Here is a 23,629-nt window from a genome sequence, read left to right as displayed (position 1 = left end):
AAATTCACCATGTACAATACAACATGGGCAACTAGCAGGGCACGAAATCTGACCGTTCTCTCAATGTTTTTTTTACAATTAAAATTGCCTTTAATCACCTGGGCAAAAATAAAAATACAGAAACCTATACAAAAGCTGAAAATATAATAAACTATACTAAATTCCCAAATAAAACTAAGCCCAGACAATACCCCCTATATTCACAATCAAAAAACGTATGTATGAAACGATGGAGAATGGCGAGAGAATGGTCTCAATTACACAGTCCCAACCCGGCTCGGCCTCCGGTTCCGTCCCAGGCTAGAGATCCTCACAAACGAGCAGCTCGTCCGCACAAGCAGCCCCAATCCAGGACAAAGAGCAGTCTCAGGAGGAGGACACGCTCGCTCACTGGCAAGTGCTGCGATCACAAGCTCACAGGGATATTGAGCGCGTCCCTCTCACCCGTCCGCTATGTGCTTCTCCCTCCGGCTGCTGGTCCGGAGCCCCAAAGTGCCGTCTATCGCCGAGAAGCTGGAAACCGCAGAGCCAAGAAGGCAAGTCCAGGAATACAGTCTTGTAGAAGCCAAGTCAATGTCTCTGGCCAGTAATAGTCCCTTAGATCCTCTTGTCGCTGTCGAGTCACTGCGTCCAGCGGCTAATGTTTCTCCAGGCAGCTCCCGATTTGCAGGGACCCGCTCCGACCCTGCGAGGAGTTAGTGCCTACCGGCTGGCACCCTCACAGCCGATATCCTCTCCTCTGTAACCCGTCCCGCAGTCACTGTCCCTGCTGGTGCTCCGCCGTGCCCCTTTGTTCTGGCAGGGCAGCCTTTATCTCCAGCTGAGTGTCCACAGGTGTAGTGGCCATGAGGGAAGGCGGCCGCTGCTCAGTGATGCAGGTGCGCCGCATCGGGGATCAAAGCTTCTGCCTGTTCAATAATAGTGAATATCAATTAAAGTCAATCAATCAGTGAATACAATCAATGAAAACAAACAATTTGAGAACACGACTCAATCAGTGAATAATTAAAATTAAATCAAATAAACAATAATAACAGTATAAGTGCAATAAAGAATCACATGGAGCCTTGGTACAGTCTGTGATTAATGCAACACTGTGGAGTAGTGCTTAGGGCTCTGGACTCATATTGTGGGTTTTGGGTTCAAATCCCAGGTGGGGCAGTGCTGTTGTACCCTTGAGCAAGGTACTTCTCTTAGATTGCTCCAGTAAAATACCCAGTTGTATAGACCAACTCTGCCTCCTCCAGAACCGCTCCTTCTCATCCCTGGCACCTAAATGGTGGAACGACCTGCCCACCGAAGTCAAAACAGCAGAGTCCTTGACCTCATTCCGGCACTTACTCAAGACGCATCTCTTCCGACAGCACTTGTAATATTAGTCCTCTATCCCTGCTAGATAGCACTTCACAGTTGTATTATGCTTCTCGCGTTCTTGATTATTTTCCTCCTTGCTCCCTTTCCCGTAGCCCTTGACTGTGACCCTACATCTTGACAGCACTTAGCTTTCACTGTCAAGGATGTAGGATGTCACTTACTGTACTTGTGTAAATTGTAAATTGAAAATTGTAAAATGTATTATTTTGAATTGCTGTTTTAGCTAAATTTAATTTGTAATGATTGATTGCCTTGTAGGAGGAGTAGAATTAGACACACGGAAAGGAACATAGAAACTCGCTGCCTAAATCCCACTGCTATTCATAAATTCACTACCCTGTTGCCAAATGCTAGCTTTATCAAAAGAAGGATCTGCAGATGAATTATTAAATAATTTCAACAATACACTAAGCACTGCTTTAGTAGCCCCATTAAGGACACGACAAATAAAAACCAACAAAACACTCACCGTGGTTTGACGAACACACTCGCTCACTTAAAACAGAATGCCGTAGATGTGAGCGTAAATGGAGAGAATCAAAACTAGAGGTCTTCACATGGCATGGAATGACAGTATAATAAGATACAAGCAGGCCCTGTCCTCTGCTAGGTCTGCCTACTACTCCAATTTAATAGAGACGCATAAGAATAACCCGCGTTTTCTTTCTAATACAATAGCGACACTTACTAACCAGAAGGTAAAGCCTTCAGAGGTCATCCCCCCCAATTTCACCTGTAGTGACTTCATGGATCATTTCAATAGCAAAGTTAACAGCATTAGAAAACAGATAGAACAGGAAACATACACAGATACTATAGCTGACACATGCAGTCCTTCACAGCCCCTGCCTACCTTGGACTCGTTTAACGTAGTAAATCACCAGGAATTGGTCTCCTTAATTACTAAAATGAAAACAACAACCTGCGCACTAGACCCTATACGCACTAAACTGCTAAAACAATCTCTGCCATGAATTATTCACAGAATACACAATATTATCAATGTCTCTTTATTCTCAGGATCTGTTCCTGAATCATTTAAAATAGCTGTAATTAAACCACTTCTTAAGAAACCCAGTGTCGACCCTAACCAACTTAAACACTATCGACCTATCTCAAACCTTCCCTTCCTTTCTAAGGTTCTAGAGAAAGTAGTTGAAAACCAACTGCAAGCTTTTTTAACCGATAATCATCTTTATGAAGAATTTCAATCAGGCTTCCGTTCCGGCCTTAGTACAGAAACGGCCCTGTTAAAAGTATTGAATGACGTGTTTCAGTCCTCCAATGTAGGGCACACCAGTGTTATTATTTTATTAGACTTAAGTGCGGCTTTTGACACAATCGACCACAAAATCTTGATACACCGCTTAGAAAACCGTATTGGCCTATCTCGCAATGTGCTTTCATGGTTTAAATCATATCTGTCAAACAGACTCCAATATGCACAGATTAACGAGAACCACTCAAATTAAGTACGGAGTCCCACAGGGCTCAGTCCTCGGACCTATACTTTTTTCATTGTACATGCTCCCTTTAGGTGATATCATTCGACGACATAATATTAACTTTCACAGTTACGCAGACGACACACAATTATATCTGTCAGTAAATCCTAACAACACCATAGACCTAGAAAAACGAATCTGCTGTCTGTCTGAGATTAAAACATGGATGAGAAAAAAAATTCTTATGCTTAATTCTGACAAAACAGAAGTCATAATTTTAGGAGACAAAAATCGAACTGTTCATCATTCACTAACAAAACTGAGTAATGATAACTTTAATTTCTCCCCTAAGGGGATGGCATGAAACCTGGGTGTCATCTGTGATCATAATCTATCTTTTGAATCACACATTCAGAATGTGTTGAGATCTTCCTTCCTCCAGCTTAGAAACATTGCTAGACTAAGACAATTCCTCTCGTTACAGGACACTGAGAAATTGATACACGCATTTGTTACATCTAGATTGGACTACTGTAATGCCATTCTGTCAGGCAGCACAAACAGAGCTATTTGTGCACTTCAGTCCAAAATGCTGCTGCAAGAATCCTAACAAAAACATAAAAACATGAACACATCACTCCAGTATTGGCTTCTCTTCACTGGCTGCCCGTGCACTACAGGATAGACTTTAAAGTGCTCTTATTAACATTTAAAGCACTAAAGGGACTGGCACCTCCCTACCCGTCTGATGAGGCACAACCCATCCCAGAAGCACCTCACAATGGAGGGTCAACGGGGCATCCACACCCAAGGTTTGATGAGCCATCGCAACCCAAAGCCTATTGATGGTCCAAACCCTCCACCCCCGATGGCCAGCGAGAGGCCTCCTCCACAGGGAAGACCACAGCCAGCAGCACCGATAAAGAACTTTCTGATCTCCTTGCTGCTGTAATAAGTATACTGCCTGGAGGGGAGGCAACCATTAGGCCTAGGCCCTAGGCCGTGGACCCCCAGAGATTCATTTTCTCCTACATGCCATCCTTAGGAGTTTTCTTGTTTTTCTCTCCTCCGTTCCTAAATGCTTTATTTACTTAAATGTTCACTCACTTTATTCTAGATCATGTAAAATGTTTACAGGTCTATATTTGATTTTATTGTATTTATGTTTTTTATTTTGCTGTATGTTTGTTGTATGTTTACCAGTCTGTAAAGCACTCTGTGGCTACCCTGCGAAGGGCGCTATACAAATAAAAATGGATTGATTGATTGATTGTACTTCACTGTATTTTTGCAGTTATGTTGTAAGTCGCCCTGGATAAGGGCGTCTGCCAAGAAATAAAAATATTAATAATAATAATAATAATAATAATAATAATAATAATAAATGGGTACAAATGTAAGTCGCCCTGGATAAGAGCGTCTGCTAAATGACAAATAATGTAATGTAAACTCTGCCACCTACTGTTTGACATGTTAAATAGATAAATTCTGTGATCAAATTGCATTTCAACGATACAAACCAAGACCAGTTAGGGGAATTAAGAATTAAATATTTGAGACCCAAAGAAAGTAGAGATTAACTTTAAAGCTTTCCTTTTATACAAGTTAAAATGGTATTTCCACAACACAGTCCTAAATTCCTGTCATTTCTTTGGGGATTGTGTGCTGGAAATATATCACATTGACCATTTATAATGTGCTCTTTTTAGGGGTTTTAACAACTGGTACAGAAAACATTGTCAATAATGTATAATATCCTTACAAAAATGAATTATCTATAGCTGTACTTTAAGATTTACTTGCTTATTTATTTGGTGATCCTATTTTTTAACCCAGAAACATTGTGGAAATATCTCAGGTTCATGTTTAACTTACAGTTTCTCTGCTGTTCCTATGGATGTTTTACACCATCCCCCTTAAAGTATTCTTTATTTATTAATATGCTGTAAATGCATTGTTTGCTAGGGCTGTTAAGAGGGACATGAAGTCTTTGAAAATTGATATGTTTCACTGACTATTCAAAATGTATCAACACTATTTTCCTGGAAATTACACACAATTAAAGGTGAAAAATGCACATTACTGAGACTAATGTGTTAATATATTTCTATATTGGATAATAATAATCATAGTAATGCAGTAAACTAGGTATTTTGAATAGATGAGTAATGCATTGCATGCATTTGCTGGCAGTTTGTAATAGCAGGACTTTCTTTATGTTTGTACACTTATGTCCTCATTACTGGCATATTCCACTGAGGAGCTGTTTCCAATTGTCAACGGTGACTGTTGGGGTAAAATTGCCTCCTATGTATTGTATATACCCACTGTATAACTGTTAGAAAATATAGGAAACTTTCCAGTAAGTTACTAGTTAGGAACTGTGAGTTATTCATAACTTTACTTATTATCTATGTCTTATGCACACTGCTGAAATAGCTTGCAGAACTGCTTGTAATCCAAGCAGCTGTGGCAGACACAAAACATGTTGTTCGTACAGTATGTGCTACATTTTCCCCTTCCCGAAACACAAATATATTATGGGTTACACACATCCTCGGACAATAACATTCCCACGAGGCATGACATGTGTACCTGCTTGTGGGAACACTGCAAAATCAGTACTATTATGGTGTGTAACTACATATCGGGACTGCCCCGTAACTATCACTGAAGATGTTTGTTAGACTGTATAAAGGCTGTGTGAAACTTTAAATAAACTGAAGATAAACGAACGGACTACTTCTGTGTCTGTGCATTTTTCTTCCCGAGCGCTCGTCTCCTGCTGAAAAGTCTCCCCTGTAGCTGAAACGCTGACTGGCCTGACTGCCCGATTCACTGGGATCCGAAGGGCTGCTTCAACTGAAGCGTTGTACCTTAACAGTGACCTTGACAGATTTCCCTTCAAATAACCGAGATGTTAGATAGAGTCAGAGGGACATTAGTTATAGAATCAATAGCAAACTGTGATCACAATATGGTCATCTTTGAGGCATTCTTTCTAGAAACAAGGCCCAAGTCTAAAGCAATGGTCTACAATTTTAGAAAAGCAAACCTTGAAGGTATGAGGCGACACTTGGAAGAGGTAGACTGGAGCACACTGGATCAGATTCAGTTGAAAATGGATGGGTATATTTAAGAATATACTACTTGAGGCTCAGGAGAAATTTATACCAAAACTTAGCAAATTGAGGACCAAAAAACATTGGCCAAAATGGTTTAATGGAAGTATGCAAAAAAATTTGAAGAGAGAGAAAATGTGGTATAGCGCATACAAAAGGGATAGAGACTAAACAAAATACAAAGAATATGGTGAACTGCAAATAGATCTTAAGAAAGGGATCAGGAAAGCAAAGAGGGAAATAGAAAGAAACATAGCTCTATAACGAATGCAAAGAGCTTTTTTCAATACTACAACAGCAAGAGGTCAATAAAGGATGAAGTGAAACAGATAGAGGGCAAAAATTGAAGTATTTTGGAAAATGAACAAGATATGGGGTGGGGGTGTGTGGGGTTTCGGCCCAGGGTTGTGTCCTTGAGGACCTTTGCGAAGATCCTCACACCCGTCTTGTTGAGGTGGACGTGGTCATACAGGTGATGTGGCTGGATGTCTCAGTGGTGTGCCAGGTGTACGTTGGGGAGGAGGGCACATCTTCGGGACACTTCTGCGTTGATGGCCTGGATGATGTGCAGGGGCACGTCTGTGCGGGGCAGCAGTGTGGAGATGGTGATTTTGGCAGTTGGGAATTCCTCTGTGGCTTTCGTTGCCACCTGTCTCAGGGCTGAGGCCACATCGCCCCTGCGGGCACTCAGGTCGTTAGTGCCGGTGTGGATGAGGATGTGTTTGACCTGGCACAGCCTCCTCTTGGAGAGCAGCTCCAGGGCTCTCTGTGCTGTCGGGCACCAAAGCTTTTTCACTTTTCACCCAGGGAAGAGGCGCCTCTCATCCAGGAACTTCCCATTGGAGTCGCTCAGAATGACCACCTCTGTGTTGACCTGCCACTCCGGGTTTGCGTCGGGAGTGGTGGGGGCAGCGGGTGTGTTTTGGGGGAGTGGCGTTTCAGGGGTTTGTGTATTAGTGGCAGGTCTGGTGATAGTGGGGGTGTCAGGAGTGGTGGGGAGTGTGGGTGGATCAGTGGGTGCATCAGTGTTGGAGGTGTCAGGGGTTGGAGGTGTTGTGGGTTCAGTGCAGTGCAGTCTCTGTGCTCCAGTGATGTGTAGCTCCTCTCTTAGCTCCTCCAGCTGGCTCTGCAGGCTCCTTAGCTGGCTGTGCTGGGGTGTCCTGGTCAGCTCCTCCCTCGCTCTGCGCAGCTCCGTCCTCAGGGTTTGTCTCTGCTCCTCCAGGTCTCTCACTGCTGCTCTCAGCTCATGGATCTCAGCCTTGTGCTGCATCTTTAGTCCCTGAACTCCGCAAACTCCAGCTCCAGCACTGATAGGCATTCCTTTAGTGTTTTAATGTTGCTGGAGAGTTTTGGGGAGACAGGGGGGCAGTCTGTGGGAGATGGGGCACTGTCTGGCTCCGTGTGGCTGGGGGCAGACTGCAGGGTGGCCGGCTCTGGCACTTGTTTCTCTACCTCAGTCTGCTGCTTTGAGGTGTGGAAGCCGAGAGCTAATTGGTCCAGGCTGCTCTCGCTGAACTGCACCATGATGGTCCCGTTGTGGTATACATTAAAAGTGAGCATCACACTGTCTGTGTCTTTCTCTACCAGCACTGAGATCTGCCTGCCTCTGCTAATGCCCCTCTTGTTGTTATTGGGGTATGTCTGGCACAGGGTTTTGTGAAAGGCGGTGTAGAACAGTAGATTGTTCTTGACCCTGTTTTCTCCTTTACCGGTGTAGTCTAGGATGAGGGTCTCAGGAGATGCTCTCATCACAGCTTGTTTGTAGTCCTTCTTAGCCTGTGCAGAGCGAATGTCTTCAGGGTATCGGATTTCAAAAGGCAGCTCTGCAGTCAGACTGCTGTTCGATAGATTTGTATCAGTCTCAGTGGCAGTTGGGCTCTCTCCTACTGTCACTCTATTCAAATTGGAGCTCTGCATTTTCATTGGCTGAGTCAACTACTGAGAATGCTTATTTATTTTATTAATACATATTTTTTTGTTTAATTATTTGTCTCTTACCTCCAATTCTTGTCTTCAGCTTTTCTTTTCTGACTTTTCTTCCTGAACTGTCTCTCTGCTTTCTTCTTTTTGTGTTTCTCTTAAAATTATTATTTTTTGAATACTTTTTCTTCTGAATTTCTATTCCATGTCTTCTGTGTATGTTTATAGTGCTATATATTCATTTGTAAATCACAAATTAAATCCGCTTATGTATAAAAACAAATGTTTTTAAGGAGCTCATATTCCTCTCTCTCTCTCTCTCTCTCTCTCTCTCTCAATTCATTTCATTTGTATTGTCAAAGCAATTGGACATACATACACATACATACATATACACTCACCTAAAGGATTATTAGGAACACCTGTTCAATTTCTCATTAATGCAATTATCTAATCAACCAATCACATGGCAGTTGCTTCAATGCATTTAGGGGTGTGGTCCTGGTCAAGACAATCTCCTGAACTCCAAACTGAATGTCTGAATGGGAATAAAAGGTGATTTAAGCAATTTTGAGCGTGGCATGGTTGTTGGTGCCAGACGGGCCGGTCTGAGTATTTCACAATCTGCTCAGTTACTGGGATTTTCACGCACAACCATTTCTAGGGTTTACAAAGAATGGTGTGAAAAGGGAAAAACATCCAGTATGCGGCAGTCCTGTGGGCGAAAATGCCTTGTTGATGCTAGAGGTCAGAGGAGAATGGGCCGACTGATTCAAGCTGATAGAAGAGCAACTTTGACTGAAATAACCACTCGTTACAAACAAGGTATGCAGCAAAGCATTTGTGAAGCCACAACACGTACAACCTTGAGGCGGATGGGCTACAACAGCAGAAGACCCCACCGGGTACCACTCATCTCCACTACAAATAGGAAAAGGAGGTGAGACATTCAGATGGTAGAGTCAGAATTTGGCGTAAACAGAATGAGAACATGGATCCATCATGTCTTGTTACCACTGTGCAGGCTGGTGGTGGTGGTGTAATGGTGTGGGGGATGTCTTCTTGGCACACTTTAGGCCCCTTAGTGCCAATTGGGCATCGTTTAAATGCTACGGCCTACCTGAGCATTGTTTCTGACCATGTCCATCCCTTTTTGACCACCATGTACCCATCCTCTGATGGCTACTTCCAGCAGGATAATGCACCATGTCACAAAGGTCGAATCATTTCAAATTGGTTTCTTGAACATGACAATGAGTTCACTGTACTAAACTGGCCCCCACAGTCACCAGATCTCAACCCAATAGAGCATCTTTGGGATGTGGTGGAACGGGAGCTTCGTGCCCTGGATGTGCATCCCACAAATCTCCATCAACTGCAAGATGCTATCCTATCAATATGGGCCAACATTTCTAAAGAATGCTTTCAGCACCTTGTTGAAGCAATGCCACGTAGAATTAAAGCAGTTCTGAAGGCGAAAGGGGGTCAAACACAGTATTAGAATGGTGTTCCTAATAATCCTTTAGGTGAGTTCATCGTAGCTCTTAATACTCTCTTTCTGTCTGGAGGAGATATAATTGAAGTATTGTACACATACCCGGCTACTTTCAACACCCATTGCTGCACTGATATTTTTCCCTCCATTTTTCTTTATCCATTTTTTTTTTGCTGGAAGTTCCGTCAATACCCGTCAGTCTTTAAGAGACATCATGCAGCCAGGCCTCTTGGCTTGTGGCCACACCGTCCTGAACGCGCCCGATCTCGTCAGATCTCGGAAACTAAACGGGGCAGGGCCTGGTCAGTACTTGGATGGGAGACCTCCAGGAAATACCTGGTGCTGCAAGCTTTTTACGTCTCCTGGGAAACTTCATCGTAGCTCTTAATACTCTCTATCTGTCTGGAGGTGTTATAATTGAGAAATTGTACACGTACCCGGCTACTTTCATCAGCCTTTGCTGCACTGGTATATTTCCCTCTATTTTTCTTTTTTTTTTTTGCTGGCAGTTCCGTCAATACCCGCCAGCCTTTAAGAGACATCATGCAGCCAGACATCTCGGCTTGCGGCCACACCGTCCTGAACGCGCCCGATCTCGTCAGATCTCGGAAGCTAAACGGGGCAGGACCTGGTCAGTACTTGAATGTGAGACCTCCTGGAAATACCTGGTGCTGCAAGCTTTTACGTCTCCTGGGTAACTTTATCGTAGCTCTTAATACTCTCTATCTGTCTGGAGGAGATATAATTGAAGAATTGTACACGTACCCGGCTACCTTCAACACGCTATGCTGCACTGATATTTTTCCCTCCATTTTTCTTTTTTCTTTTGTTTTTTGCTGGAAGTTCCATCAATACCCTCCAGCCTTTAAGAGACATCATGCAGCCAGGCCTCTTGGCTTGAGGCCACACCGTCCTGAAGACGCAAGATCTCGTCAGATCTCGGAAGAAAAACTGGGCAGGGCCTGGTCAGTAATTGGATGGGTGACCTCCTGGAAATACCAGGTGCTGAAGGCTTTTTACATCTCCTGGGTAACTTCAGCGTAGCTCTTAATACTCTCATTCAGTCTGGAGGAGATATAATTGAAGAATTGTACATGTACACGGCTACTTTCAACACCCTGTCCTACACTGATATTTTTCCCTCCATTTTTCTATTTATTTATTTTTTATTTTTGCTGGAAGTTCCGTCAATACCCGCCAGCCTTTAAGAGACATCATGCAGCCCGGCCTCTTGGCTTGCGGCCACACCGTCCTGAACACGCCCGATCTCGTTAGATCTCGGAAGCTAAACGGGGCAGGACCTGGTCAGTACTTGAATGTGAGACCTCCTGGAAATACCTGGTGCTGCAAGCTTTTACGTCTCCTGGGTAACTTTATCGTAGCTCTTAATACTCTCTATCTGTCTGGAGGAGATATAATTGAAGAATTGTACACGTACCCGGCTACCTTCAACACGCTATGCTGCACTGATATTTTTCCCTCCATTTTTCTTTTTTCTTTTGTTTTTTGCTGGAAGTTCCATCAATACCCTCCAGCCTTTAAGAGACATCATGCAGCCAGGCCTCTTGGCTTGAGGCCACACCGTCCTGAAGACGCAAGATCTCGTCAGATCTCGGAAGAAAAACTGGGCAGGGCCTGGTCAGTAATTGGATGGGTGACCTCCTGGAAATACCAGGTGCTGAAGGCTTTTTACATCTCCTGGGTAACTTCAGCGTAGCTCTTAATACTCTCATTCAGTCTGGAGGAGATATAATTGAAGAATTGTACATGTACACGGCTACTTTCAACACCCTGTCCTACACTGATATTTTTCCCTCCATTTTTCTATTTATTTATTTTTTATTTTTTGCTGGAAGTTCCGTCAATACCCGCCAGCCTTTAAGAGACATCATGCAGCCCGGCCTCTTGGCTTGCGGCCACACCGTCCTGAACACGCCCGATCTCGTTAGATCTCGGAAGCTAAACGGGGCAGGGCCTCATCAGTACTTGGATGGGAGACCTCCTGGAAATACCTGGTGCTGCAAGCTTTTTACGTCTCCTGGGAAACTTCATCGTAGCTCTTAATACTCTCTATCTGTCTGGAGGAGATATAATTGAAGAATTGTACACGTACCCGGCTACTTTCAACAGCCTTTGCTGCACTGATATTTTTCCGTCCATTTTTCTTTTTTTTTTTTTTTTTTTTTGCTGGAAGTTCCGTCAATACCCGCCAGCCTTTAAGAGACATCATGCTGCCAGGCCTCTTGGCTTGCGGCCACACCGTCCTGAACGCGCCCGATCTCATCAGATCTCGGAAGCTAACGGGGCAGGGCCTGGTCAGTACTTGGATGGGTGACCTCCTGGAAATACCAGGTGCTGCAAGCTTTTTACGTCTCCTGGGTAACTTCATCATAGCTCTTAATACTCTCTTTCTGTCTCCAGGAGATATAATTGAAGAATTGTACACGTACCCGGCTACTTTCAACACCCTTTACTGCACTGGTATATTTCCCTCTATTTTTCTTTTTTTTTTTTGCTGGCAGTTCCGTCAATACCCGCCAGCCTTTAAGAGACATCATGCAGCCGGGCATCTTGGCTTGCGGCCACACCATCCTGAACGCGCCCGATCTCGTCAGATCTCGGAAGCTAAACGGGGCAGGACCTGATCAGTACATGAATGTGAGACCTCCTGGAAATACCTAGTGCTGCAAGCTTTTACGTCTCCTGGGTAACTTTATCGTAGCTCTTAATACTCTCTCTCTGTCTGGAGGAGATATAATTTAAGTATTGTACACGTATCCAGCTACTGTCAACACCCTTTGCTGCACTGATATTTTTCCATCCATTTTTCTTTTTTTTTTTTTTTTTGCTGGAAGTTCCGTCAATACCCGCCAACCTTTAAGAGACATCATGCAGCCAGGCCTTTCGGCTTGTGGCCACACCGTCCTGAACGCGCCCGATCTCGTCAGATCTCGGAAGCTAAACGGGGCAGGACCTGGTCATTTCTTGAATGTGAGACCTCCTGGAAATACCTAGTGCTGCAAGCTTTTACGTCTCCTGGGTAACTTTATCGTAGCTCTTAATACTCTCTATCTGTCTGGAGGAGATATAATTGAAGAATTGTACACGTACCCGGCTACCTTCAACACGCTTTGCTGCACTGATATTTATCCCTCCATTTTTCTTTTTTCTTTTGTTTTTTGCAGGAAGTTCCATCAATACCCTCCAGCCTTTAAGAGACATCATGCAGCCAGGCCTCTTGGCTTGAGGCCACACCGTCCTGAAGACGCAAGATCTCGTCAGATCTCGGAAGAAAAACTGGGCAGGTCCTGGTCAGTAATTGGATGGGTGACCTCCTGGAAATACCAGGTGCTGAAAGCTTTTTACATCTCCTGGGTAACTTCAGCGTAGCTCTTAATACTCTCATTCAGTCTGGAGGAGATATAATTGAAGTATTGTACACGTACCCGGCTACTTTCAACAGCCTTTGCTGCACTGATATTTTTCCCTCCATTTTCCATTTTTTTTTTTTTTTTTTTTTGCTGGAAGTTCCGTCAATACCCGCCAGCCTTTAAGAGACATCATGCAGCCAGGCCTCTTGGCTTGCTGCCACACCGTCCTGAACGCGCCCGATCTCATCAGATCTCGGAAGCTAAACGGGGCAGGACCTGGTCAGTACTTGAATGTGAGACCACCTGGAAATACCAGGTGCTGCAAGCTTTTACGTCTCCTGGGTAACTTTATCGTAGCTCTTAATACTCTCTTTCAGTCTGCAGGAGATATAATTGAAGAATTGTACACGTACCCGGCTACTTTCAACACCCTTTCCTGCACTGATATTTTTCCCTCCATTTTTCTATTTTTTTTTTTTTTTTTTTTTGCTGGAAGTTCCGTCAATACCCGCCAACCTTTAAGAGACATCATGCAGCCAGCCCTTTCGGCTTGTGGCCACACCGCCCTGAATGCGCCCGATCTCGTCAGATCTCGGAAGCTAAACGGGGCAGGGCCTGGTCAGTACTTGGATGGGTGACCTCCTGGAAATACCAGGTGCTGCAAGCTTTTTACGTCTCCTGGGTAACTTTATCGTAGCTCTTAATACTCTCTATCTGTCTGGAGGAGATATAATTGAAGAATTGTACACGTACCCGGCTACCTTCAACACGCTTTGCTGCACTGATATTTATCCCTCCATTTTTCTTTTTTCTTTTGTTTTTTGCAGGAAGTTCCATCAATACCCTCCAGCCTTTAAGAGACATCATGCAGCCAGGCCTCTTGGCTTGAGGCCACACCGTCCTGAACGCGCCCGATCTCATCAGATCTCGGAAGCTAAACGGGGCAGGACCTGGTCAGTACTTGAATGTGAGACCACCTGGAAATACCAGGTGCTGCAAGCTTTTACGTCTCCTGGGTAACTTTATCGTAGCTCTTAATACTCTCTTTCAGTCTGCAGGAGATATAATTGAAGAATTGTACACGTACCCGGCTACTTTCAACACCCTTTCCTGCACTGATATTTTTCCCTCCATTTTTCTATTTTTTTTTTTTTTTTTTTTGCTGGAAGTTCCGTCAATACCCGCCAACCTTTAAGAGACATCATGCAGCCAGCCCTTTCGGCTTGTGGCCACACCGCCCTGAATGCGCTCGATCTCGTCAGATCTCGGAAGCTAAACGGGGCAGGGCCTGGTCAGTACTTGGATGGGTGACCTCCTGGAAATACCAGGTGCTGCAAGCTTTTTACGTCTCCTGGGTAACTTTATCGTAGCTCTTAATACTCTCTATCTGTCTGGAGGAGATATAATTGAAGAATTGTACACGTACCCGGCTACCTTCAACACGCTTTGCTGCACTGATATTTATCCCTCCATTTTTCTTTTTTCTTTTGTTTTTTGCAGGAAGTTCCATCAATACCCTCCAGCCTTTAAGAGACATCATGCAGCCAGGCCTCTTGGCTTGAGGCCACACCGTCCTGAAGACGCAAGATCTCGTCAGATCTCGGAAGAAAAACTGGGCAGGTCCTGGTCAGTAATTGGATGGGTGACCTCCTGGAAATACCAGGTGCTGAAAGCTTTTTACATCTCCTGGGTAACTTCAGCGTAGCTCTTAATACTCTCATTCAGTCTGGAGGAGATATAATTGAAGTATTGTACACGTACCCGGCTACTTTCAACAGCCTTTGCTGCACTGATATTTTTCCGTCCATTTTTCTTTTTTTTTTTTTTTTTTTTTGCTGGAAGTTCCGTCAATACCCGCCAGCCTTTAAGAGACATCATGCTGCCAGGCCTCTTGGCTTGCGGCCACACCGTCCTGAACGCGCCCGATCTCATCAGATCTCGGAAGCTAACGGGGCAGGGCCTGGTCAGTACTTGGATGGGTGACCTCCTGGAAATACCAGGTGCTGCAAGCTTTTTACGTCTCCTGGGTAACTTCATCATAGCTCTTAATACTCTCTTTCAGTCTGTAGGAGATATTATTGAAGAATTGTACACGTACCCGGCTACTTTCAACACCCTTTCCTGCACTGATGTTTTTCCCTCCATTTTTCTATTTTTTTTTTTTTTTTTTTTTGCTGGAAGTTCCGTCAATACCCGCCAACCTTTAAGAGACATCATGCAGCCAGGCCTCTTGGCTTGTGGCCACACCGTCCTGAATGCGCCCGATCTCGTCAGATCTCGGAAGCTAAACAGGGCAGGGCCTGGTCAGTACTTGGATGGGAGACCTCCTAGAAATACCAGGTGCTGCAAGCTTTTTACGTCTCCTGGGTAACTTCATCGTAGCTCTTAATACTCTCTTTCTGTCTCCAGGAGATATAATTGAAGAATTGTACACGTACCCGGCTACTTTCAACACCCTTTGCTGCACTGGTATATTTCCCTCTATTTTTCTTTTTTTTTTTGGCTGGCAGTTCCGTCAATACCCGCCAGCCTTTAAGAGACATCATGCAGCCAGGCATCTCGGCTTGCGGCCACACCATCCTGAACGCGCCCGATCTCGTCAGATCTCGGAAGCTAAACGGGGCAGGACCTGGTCAGTACTTGGATGGGTGACCTCCTGGAAATACCAGGTGCTGCAAGCTTTATACGTCTCCTGGGTAACTTCATCGTAGCTCGTAATACTCTCTTTCAGTCTGGAGGAGATATAATTGAAGAATTGTACACGTACCCGGCTACTTTCAACACCCTTTGCTGCACTGATATTTTTCCCTCCATTTTTCTTTTTTCTTTTTTTTTTTGCCGGAAGTTCCGTCAATACCCTCCAGCCTTTAAGAGACATCATGCAGCCAGCTCTCTAGGCTTGCAGCCACACTGACCTGAACGTGCCTGATCTTGTCAGATCTCGGAAGCTAAACGGGGCAGGGCCTGGTCAGTACTTGGATGGGAGACCTCCTGGAAATACCTGGTGCTGCAAGCTTTTTAGTCTCCTGAGTAACTTCATTGTAGCTCTTAATACTCTCTTTCTGTCTGGAGGTGTTATAATTGAGGATTTGTACACGTACCCGGCTACTTTCAACACCATTTGCTGCACTGGTATTTTTCCCTCCATTTTTCTTTTTTTTGCTGGAAGTTCCGTCAATACCCGCCAGCCTTTAAGAGACATCATGCAGCCAGGCTTTTTGGCTTGCGGCCACACCGTCCTGAACGCGCCCGATCTTGTCAGATCTAGGAAGCAAAACGCGGCAGGACCTGGTCAGTATTTGGATTGGTGACCTCCTGGAAAAACTAGGTACTGCAAGCTTTTTACGTCTCCTGGGTAACTTCATCGTAGCTCTTAATACTCTCTTTCTGTCAGGAGAAGATACAATTGAAGAAATGTACACGTACCCGGCAACTTTCAACACCCTTTGCTGCACTGATATTTTTCCCTTCAGTTTTCTTTTTTCTTTTTTTTTTTGCTGGAAGGTCCGTCAAAACCCGCCCGCCTTTAAGAGACATCATGCTGCCAGGCCTCTCGGCTTGCGGCCACGCCGTCCTGAACGCGACCGATCTCATCAGATCTCGGAAGCTAAACAGGGCAGGGCCTGGTCAGTACTTGCATGGGTGACCTCCTGGAAATACCAGGTGCTGCAAGCTTTATACGTCTCCTGGGTAACATCATCGTAGATGTTAATACTCTCTTTCTGTCTGGAGGAGATATAATTGAAGAATTGTACACGTTCCCGGCTACTTTCAACACCCTTTCCTGCACTGTTATTTTTCCCTCCATTTTTTTATTTTTTTATTTTTTATTTTTTGCTGGAAATCCCGTCAATACCCGCCAGCCTTTAAGAGACATCATGCAGCCAGGCATCTCGGCTTGCGGCCACACCGTCCTGAACGTGCCCGATCTCGTCAGACCTTGGAAACTAAACGGGCCAGGGCCTGGTTAGTACTTGGATGGGTGACCTCCAGGAAATACCAGGTGATGCAAGCTTTTTACGTCTCCTGGGTAACTTCATCGTAGCTCTTAATACTCTTTATCTGTCTGGAGGAGATATAATTGAAGTATTGTACACTTTGTCTTAGGGACAGTCTGGCTAGCAGTGACTGAGTGGTTGACAGACGACAAGCAACGGAATGTACGTGCTCTGTGATGTCATAGCAGTCAGCTGAGAGAGGCTCGTGATGTCATCGCTGAGCTGTCTGTCTGTCTGTCTGTCTCTCTCTCTCTCTTCTCTCTCTCTCTCTCTCTCTCTCTCTCTCTCTTCCTCTCAATTCAATTCATTTGTATTGTCAAAGCAATTGGACATACATACATACATATATATATATATATATATATACATACATACATACATCCATACATGCTAGAAAGTCATTACTATGTTATCTTAAAGGCTAACTTAGCAGAACATATATCATTATAGAACAGAGTTCATAGGTCAACACATGGTTTTAGGGAACAGGCACGTAGGTCATACCGTTTGACAATGTCTCCAAGGTTCTCATCGTAAATAACAAACAGAAATCAAACTATCTTCTGGGCTGACCTTCTAGCTTGACCGTATCTTTCTTAAGTATACAAGAGAGAAAAACAGGTGTAAGAAAATAATTTCTAATTTTCCTTCTACACATATATACATACATACATACATATGTAGCGTTATGTTGGGTGTATTTGGATAAGAGCATTTGGGCTCTGAGCTGAAGCACTGATCTAAAGAAGACCTCTCCCCCCACAAAGTTATCAGATTTCCTTAGCTCATCAGCTTGGAACTGGTTTGCATCAAAGTGACAGTTTTGGGGAGGATGGCACCGAGAAGAGGCCAAATAGTTTGGAATTCTGCTATGAGATGTCTGGAGAAAGGGGCCTGTAGGTGATAAAAACTCTTTGAAGTGGATGAGAGCCGAAATCCCGACATAGAGCTACGAACCCAGGCCAACCGTCATTTCCAAAAGATGGCATGGATTGACATCAGTCATAAATAAAGCCTCCCTCCAATAGGACACTGGGGGCTGAAACTGAAATCCAATCTCAAGAACTCAGGGACCAATCACCTACTGATCTGACAGACTATAAGGAACAGCGGACAGTCTTTCTCTCTCTCTTTCTCTCACCTGAACCAGAAACTCGCTGCCACAGCTCAACCTGTAGCTCTGTTGCCAGAACCGGAATCAGAAACCAACCAAGTCTTTGCCGGCAACAGAAGAGTTAAACTGGGAGAAGGAGATTGAGCCGTACGAAGAATTCTTTTAAAGGACTTTATTAAATAAATAACTTCACAGACCCACCTGATCAGTGGAGTTTTACAGCTGGACAATTGACTAAGTCGACTGAATACGAAAGTGTCAGTCACTTAAATAGCTATTTGAGTCTTAAGAAACTTGACCCTTGGAACAAACAGGGCCCTGCTTTCCTCAAAGACTTCGTCTTCAAGTAACTACGGTGGAACCCTGCTTACAAAGAAGATTTTGTGCACAACCTTGGAGCCTTCAAACCAATGGAAAATCTGTTTGGAAAAGACTCTACATTCGCGAAACCCCAACTTCCAGGTGCATCGACTGAGTGGAAGTTCTTGGACAAAGCCGAACCGGACTGCCTTTGTTCCAAACCACACGGACCTCGTGCCGTGTGCTGTTATCTGAGCCCGAAGCCAGAGAGGCCTCTCTGCGACGAAGTTCACATAAGTTTAACAGTTTGGAGTTTGTGATTCATGACATTTGAGAAATCAATTAGAAATGTTAATCTGTGATTCATAACTCTAGAATGTGTAATATCATTTAGTTTTCTTAAATATAAATGTGAGTTGCATTAAACTGTTTTGTTGATAATTTTAGAAATAAAATCTGTCAACGCCGAGAAATATCTTCTCATTCCTGTTTAACTGTTTAGTCTGAAATTGACACAAGTTAATAGACATTAGATTATTGGTGGCCCTGCCTATCCTTAATCATTGAATAATAATCAGTTAAGGGAAATTGTGGTAACAAATAGGATCTTTCTCGGCACCTAAACGTAAATGAGACTGATATATATATAACAAGAAGTTACCTGACATAAATACTAACCTGCGTAGTTATTTAATGTCTGACTAATAATACTAACGAGAGACTCACCTTCGTCTTACTAACCGGTATTGTAGTCAATGTGTTTATAACCTTTTTTGTTTAACGATTTGTTAAACGGAATGTACGTGCTCTGTGATGTCATAGCAGTAAGCTGAGAGAGGCTCGTCATGTCATCGCTGAGCTGGCTGGCTGGCTCTCTGTGTGTGTGTGTGTGTGTGTGTGTGTGTGTGTGTGTCTCTGTCTGTCTGTCTGTCTGTCTCTCTCTCTCTCTCTTACTCTCTCTCTCTCCCTCTCAATTCAATTCATTTGTATTGTCAAAGCAATTGGACATGCATACATACATACATACATACATATATATGGAAAATAAACAATATGTGTACATCTCTTTCTGCATTAGTGGTGCCCTCACAGATGTGCAAGTTACATGACAGACAGACAGACAGACACACACACACTTTCACACACAGACAGACAGACACAGACACACACAGACACACACACACATACTTTGACAGACAGACAGACAGACACACGCATATTATGGGTCTTTGTTGGGTAGTGAAATGGGTAGCATCAGTCGCAGTGTGGGTAATGTCAGGGAGCCAATCATAGTCCCCGTTATTTGCATATCGCAAAGCATTCTGGGAAAAGCAACTAAACACGTTTAGTCATGTATTTGTCCATAGTTTACACATGAGATGAAAGAGACAGTATGACGTATTGAGCACCTGGGATTCCTCATGTGTATGTGAGGGGCAGAGGAACCGGATCCCAAGTGTGCGTCCCAGGTGCTATAGGTTTCAAAGCATGCAGGGGAATAGGCACCCCACCCTGACACAAAGAAGACTGGATAGGGAGATATAAATAGCAATGGGGAGACTCTTGTACTTGGTGTGGCTCTATCCATATAGTGGGGCCAGCAGGTGCAGCAATAGAAGCTCAGCCTGGCGAGACTGGATTTAGCATTTCCTCTCCATTTTGATAACTATCCATAATCATTTCTGCAAAATACTTCTATGATACCTATGTATGTTTTTTACTTGTACTATATTATACTATCAAGTATCAGTGTACACATACAATGTGACCTGTTACATTAATACAGAGGCCAGATCTCTAATAGCCACTGTCCCCTGATATTACACTTTTTTACAATCACTTTGGCACTCATTTCAGAACCTTGATGTCATTTTTCAAAACTCTAGACACTAAACTCACACCCGATGATCAAAATGCACATTTTTCAAAACTCTAACACTTTTTTACAATTGCTTGGATACAATACACATCAACCTCAGATCATTTGTTCATTGAACTAAAATGACACAACTTAACATCAAAGTATTACCATTTCAAAATGCAATTCACACATTACATCTGAGATCACTGTCTATTCATTTCATTACAAAGATCTAACTATCAATTGATACAGCTGCTCAAAATGATAAGTGACTGTTGCATTACTCTTAATGCATAATTTTATGGAAACTGACAAACAATATTCCATGTTTCGATCATGAAAGTTTCAGGATTATGAGATCCATTGACATCAATAAACGAGGAGCATGAACCAGTTGGACTACATTATCTATGGATGTAATATTTCATCATCATTCATCATCATGTAGCACTTTTCCACACCATGTTTGCAGTGTGGAAGGAAAGTTAGAAATTTTTTCTCTAATACCTGTTTTTCTCTCTTGTATACTTAAGAAAGATAAGGTCAAGCTAGAAGGTCAGGCCAGAAGGTAGTTTGATTTCTGTTTGTTATTTACGATGAGAATCTTGGAGACAATGTCAAACAGTATGATTGAAGTGCCTGCTCCCTAATCCATGTGTTGATCTATGAACTCTGTCCTATAATGATATAAATTCTGCTTAGCTAACTTTTAAGATAACATAGTAATGACTTTCTGATTATAACCAGCTCTTTGATTTTTGTGTATAAAAGCTCTGACTGTTAAAATGAAGGCAGAGCGACTTTGGGATCTTCTTGAGTCACTGTTCCTCTCCACGCTGCGTGTATTAAAGGCATTGCAACTAACGCTCCAACCTGGTTGAAGATGATTGTTCTTCCACATCAGATTTGACATTACTGTATGTATGCAGGCCCTTGTAATTGCTTTTCCAATACTGCCAACTGGTTATTGATGATTGATTTCACATTGTGGTACGAGTATCGAGAGAAATGAGTGCTATCCACCTCAACAACACAGCGATAACATGGAGCCGGCAGGTGATCCAGGTCACAATAGAGGTCAAGCAGTGGGAGGAGGAAGACGTGGTGGTCAAAGGTGTAGCGTAAGGTACACTTATAAAATTCAATTAAAGAAGTGAATTTATAGTATCACCTTATCACGAATCCTGGAATCTTGTAGAACTCAATTTCTGTAATAATTGGACGCAGACACCAATTCCAAAGATATAAATTGTCAAATTTATTCAAAAACAAAGACTAAATGTAGCACTACATTAATTATACAAAAGGGAAAAACTAATTAAAATTCAACTCTAGATCAACAAATCAAAGACAAATCACTTCCGTGACCAAATCAAAGACCATGGGATCGCATATGATAACACACAAATCATTAAACAAAAAAGGTTATAAACACATTGACTACAATACCGGTTAGTAAGACGAAGGTGAGTCTCTCGTTAGTATTATTAGTCAGACATTAAATAACTACGCAGGTTAGTATTTATGTCAGGTAACTTCTCGTTATATATATATCAGTCTCATTTACGTTTAGGTGCCGAGAAAGATCCTATCATTACTTGTTACCACAATTTCCATTAACTGATTATTATTCAATGATTAAGGATAGGCAGGGCCACCTATAATCTGGTGTCTATTAACTTGTGTCAATTTCAGACTAAACAGTTAAACAGGAATGAGAAGATATTTCTCGGCGTTGACAGATTTTATTTCTAAAATTATCAACAAAACAGTTTAATGCAACACACATTTATATTTAAGAAAACTAAATGATATTACACATTCTAGAGTTATGAATCACAGATTAACATTTCTAATTGATTTCTCAAATGTCATGAATCATGAACTCCAAACTGTTAAACTTATCTGAACTTCGTCACAGAGAGGCCTCTCTGCCTTCGGGCTCAGATAACAGCACACGGCACGAGGTCCGTGTGGTTTGGAACAAAGGCAGTCCGGTTCGGCTTTGTCCAAGAACTTCCACTCAGTCGATGCACCTGGAAGTTGGGGTTTCGCGAAAGTAGAGTCGTTTCCAAACAGATTTTCCACTGGTTTGAAGGCTCCAAGGTTGTGCACAAAATCTTCTTTGTAAGCAGGTCTCCACCGTAGTTACTTGAAGACAAAGTCTTTGAGGAAAGCAGGGCCCTGTTTGTTCCAAGGGTCAAGTTTCTTAAAACTCAAATAGCTATTTAAATGACTGACACTTTCGTATTCAGTCGACTTAGTCATTTGTCCAGCTGTAAAACTCCACTGATCAGGTGGGCACAGGCGGGCAGCGCAGTCTGTAAAGTTCTTTATTTAATAAAGTCCTTTAAAAGAATTCTTTGTACGGCTCAATCTCCTTCTCCCAGTTTAACTCTTCTGTTGCCGGCAAAGACTTGGTTGGTTTCTGGTTCCGGTTCGGGCAACAGAGCTACAGGTTGAGCTGTGGCAGCGAGTTACTGGTTCAGGTGAGAGAGAGAGAGAAAGAAAGGCCGTGTTTGTCCTTTATAGTCTGTCAGATCAATAGGTGATTGGTTCCTGAGTTCTTGAGATTGGATTTCGGTTTCAGCCCCCAATGTCCTATTGGAGGGGGGCTTGATTTATGACTGATGTCAATCCATGCCATCTTTTGGAAATGCCGGTTGGCCTGGGTTCGTAGCTCTATGTCGGGATTTCGGCTCTCATCCACTTCAAAGAGTTTTTATCACCTACAGGCCCCTTTCTCCAGACATCTCATAGCAGAATAACAAACTATTTGGCCTCTTCTCGGTGCCATCCTCCCCAAAACTGTCACTTTGATGCAAACCAGTTCCAAGCTGATGAGCTAAGGAAATCTGATAACTTTGGGGGGGAGAGGTCTTCTTTAGATCCGTGCTTCAGCTCAGAGCCCAAATACTCTTATCCAAATACACCCAACATAACGCTACATACCCCCTTTCTTGAATGGGACTGAGGTCGACTAGGACGTTATCCCCTTCAAGACAAAATAAGACGTTAAGCATTTATCTCAAAGTTATGTAACAGAATTCAACAGTGGACTTCACCATTCATGACCCCGAGAAATCAAAGAAAACAAACTAATAGTTCATTATTTAAGCAGAATGTATTCCAATCAAATTGACAATCCTATACTAGCACATATACAGGTTACATATTATAACACAAGTACATTAAAACAAAAAAACAATTGGTATTACTCAGTATTGAGTATGGTTACTGACAGTAACCAATAGGTGGAAGTTGATTAACAGAGGGAGGTGACTGGGAATTCAGGTGTTATTCAGGCACCTGACCTTCACTATGTCTATAATAGTTGGTAGGGACCTGGGTTCGAATGGTTGGCTTACATGGTAAGCCGGTGCCCCCTTTAGGGACATGCACAAAAAATGGTCTCATTGGGAAGTTGTACCTTGGTGGCTGTATCATATCTGTCATTCAATTCCACCGGCTTTGGTGATTCAACTTGAGCCCACAACCTGTTCAATAGATCCTGACCAATGATCAACTTCTCTGTTTCAAATTTGGAAATATAAACTGGATGAACCAACTTAATCTTCCCAAAGGTGAACTCTAACAATGCCTTTTGAGTGAGCTGTGCCTTAGTCTCT

At 43.2% G+C, this 23,629-nt stretch overlaps 8 non-coding genes and 14 pseudogenes across 8 annotated transcripts; all 22 read left to right on the top strand.

Moving 5' to 3' along the window:
* Positions 1-9,588: 9,588 nt before the first annotated feature.
* LOC136729418 (5S ribosomal RNA) lies at positions 9,589-9,707 on the top strand. The gene has a single exon (XR_010809016.1). It is a non-coding gene; the product is annotated as a 5S ribosomal RNA (ribosomal RNA).
* Positions 9,708-9,917: 210 nt separating this feature from the next.
* LOC136729499 (uncharacterized) lies at positions 9,918-10,036 on the top strand (annotated as a pseudogene).
* A 215-nt stretch (positions 10,037-10,251) lies between these two features.
* Positions 10,252-10,370, top strand: LOC136729215 (uncharacterized; annotated as a pseudogene).
* A 220-nt stretch (positions 10,371-10,590) lies between these two features.
* LOC136729559 (uncharacterized) lies at positions 10,591-10,709 on the top strand (annotated as a pseudogene).
* A 215-nt stretch (positions 10,710-10,924) lies between these two features.
* On the top strand, positions 10,925-11,043 carry LOC136729214 (uncharacterized; annotated as a pseudogene).
* Positions 11,044-11,264: 221 nt separating this feature from the next.
* LOC136729462 (uncharacterized) lies at positions 11,265-11,383 on the top strand (annotated as a pseudogene).
* Positions 11,384-11,602: 219 nt separating this feature from the next.
* LOC136729289 (5S ribosomal RNA) lies at positions 11,603-11,720 on the top strand. Its single transcript, XR_010808900.1, has one exon. It is a non-coding gene; the product is annotated as a 5S ribosomal RNA (ribosomal RNA).
* Positions 11,721-11,930: 210 nt separating this feature from the next.
* On the top strand, positions 11,931-12,049 carry LOC136728932 (uncharacterized; annotated as a pseudogene).
* Positions 12,050-12,263: 214 nt separating this feature from the next.
* LOC136729133 (uncharacterized) lies at positions 12,264-12,382 on the top strand (annotated as a pseudogene).
* A 215-nt stretch (positions 12,383-12,597) lies between these two features.
* LOC136729242 (uncharacterized) lies at positions 12,598-12,716 on the top strand (annotated as a pseudogene).
* Positions 12,717-12,936: 220 nt separating this feature from the next.
* LOC136729576 (uncharacterized) lies at positions 12,937-13,055 on the top strand (annotated as a pseudogene).
* Positions 13,056-13,275: 220 nt separating this feature from the next.
* On the top strand, positions 13,276-13,394 carry LOC136729475 (5S ribosomal RNA). Its single transcript, XR_010809031.1, has one exon. It is a non-coding gene; the product is annotated as a 5S ribosomal RNA (ribosomal RNA).
* Positions 13,395-13,610: 216 nt separating this feature from the next.
* On the top strand, positions 13,611-13,729 carry LOC136729696 (uncharacterized; annotated as a pseudogene).
* Positions 13,730-13,948: 219 nt separating this feature from the next.
* On the top strand, positions 13,949-14,067 carry LOC136729095 (5S ribosomal RNA). The gene has a single exon (XR_010808844.1). It is a non-coding gene; the product is annotated as a 5S ribosomal RNA (ribosomal RNA).
* A 216-nt stretch (positions 14,068-14,283) lies between these two features.
* On the top strand, positions 14,284-14,402 carry LOC136729241 (uncharacterized; annotated as a pseudogene).
* Positions 14,403-14,621: 219 nt separating this feature from the next.
* On the top strand, positions 14,622-14,739 carry LOC136729288 (5S ribosomal RNA). The gene has a single exon (XR_010808899.1). It is a non-coding gene; the product is annotated as a 5S ribosomal RNA (ribosomal RNA).
* A 221-nt stretch (positions 14,740-14,960) lies between these two features.
* On the top strand, positions 14,961-15,079 carry LOC136729714 (5S ribosomal RNA). Its single transcript, XR_010809054.1, has one exon. It is a non-coding gene; the product is annotated as a 5S ribosomal RNA (ribosomal RNA).
* A 210-nt stretch (positions 15,080-15,289) lies between these two features.
* On the top strand, positions 15,290-15,408 carry LOC136729297 (5S ribosomal RNA). The gene has a single exon (XR_010808907.1). It is a non-coding gene; the product is annotated as a 5S ribosomal RNA (ribosomal RNA).
* A 216-nt stretch (positions 15,409-15,624) lies between these two features.
* Positions 15,625-15,743, top strand: LOC136729681 (uncharacterized; annotated as a pseudogene).
* Positions 15,744-15,948: 205 nt separating this feature from the next.
* On the top strand, positions 15,949-16,067 carry LOC136729176 (uncharacterized; annotated as a pseudogene).
* Positions 16,068-16,283: 216 nt separating this feature from the next.
* Positions 16,284-16,402, top strand: LOC136729336 (5S ribosomal RNA). Its single transcript, XR_010808943.1, has one exon. It is a non-coding gene; the product is annotated as a 5S ribosomal RNA (ribosomal RNA).
* A 221-nt stretch (positions 16,403-16,623) lies between these two features.
* LOC136729579 (uncharacterized) lies at positions 16,624-16,742 on the top strand (annotated as a pseudogene).
* The last annotated feature ends 6,887 nt before the right edge of the window (positions 16,743-23,629 follow it).

Source organism: Amia ocellicauda, unplaced genomic scaffold (assembly GCF_036373705.1).
Source record: "Amia ocellicauda isolate fAmiCal2 unplaced genomic scaffold, fAmiCal2.hap1 HAP1_SCAFFOLD_30, whole genome shotgun sequence".
Classification (NCBI taxonomy): domain Eukaryota; kingdom Metazoa; phylum Chordata; class Actinopteri; order Amiiformes; family Amiidae; genus Amia; species Amia ocellicauda.
The sequence above is the reverse complement of the archived record's forward strand: the minus strand, read 5'-3'. Positions and strand labels throughout refer to the sequence as shown.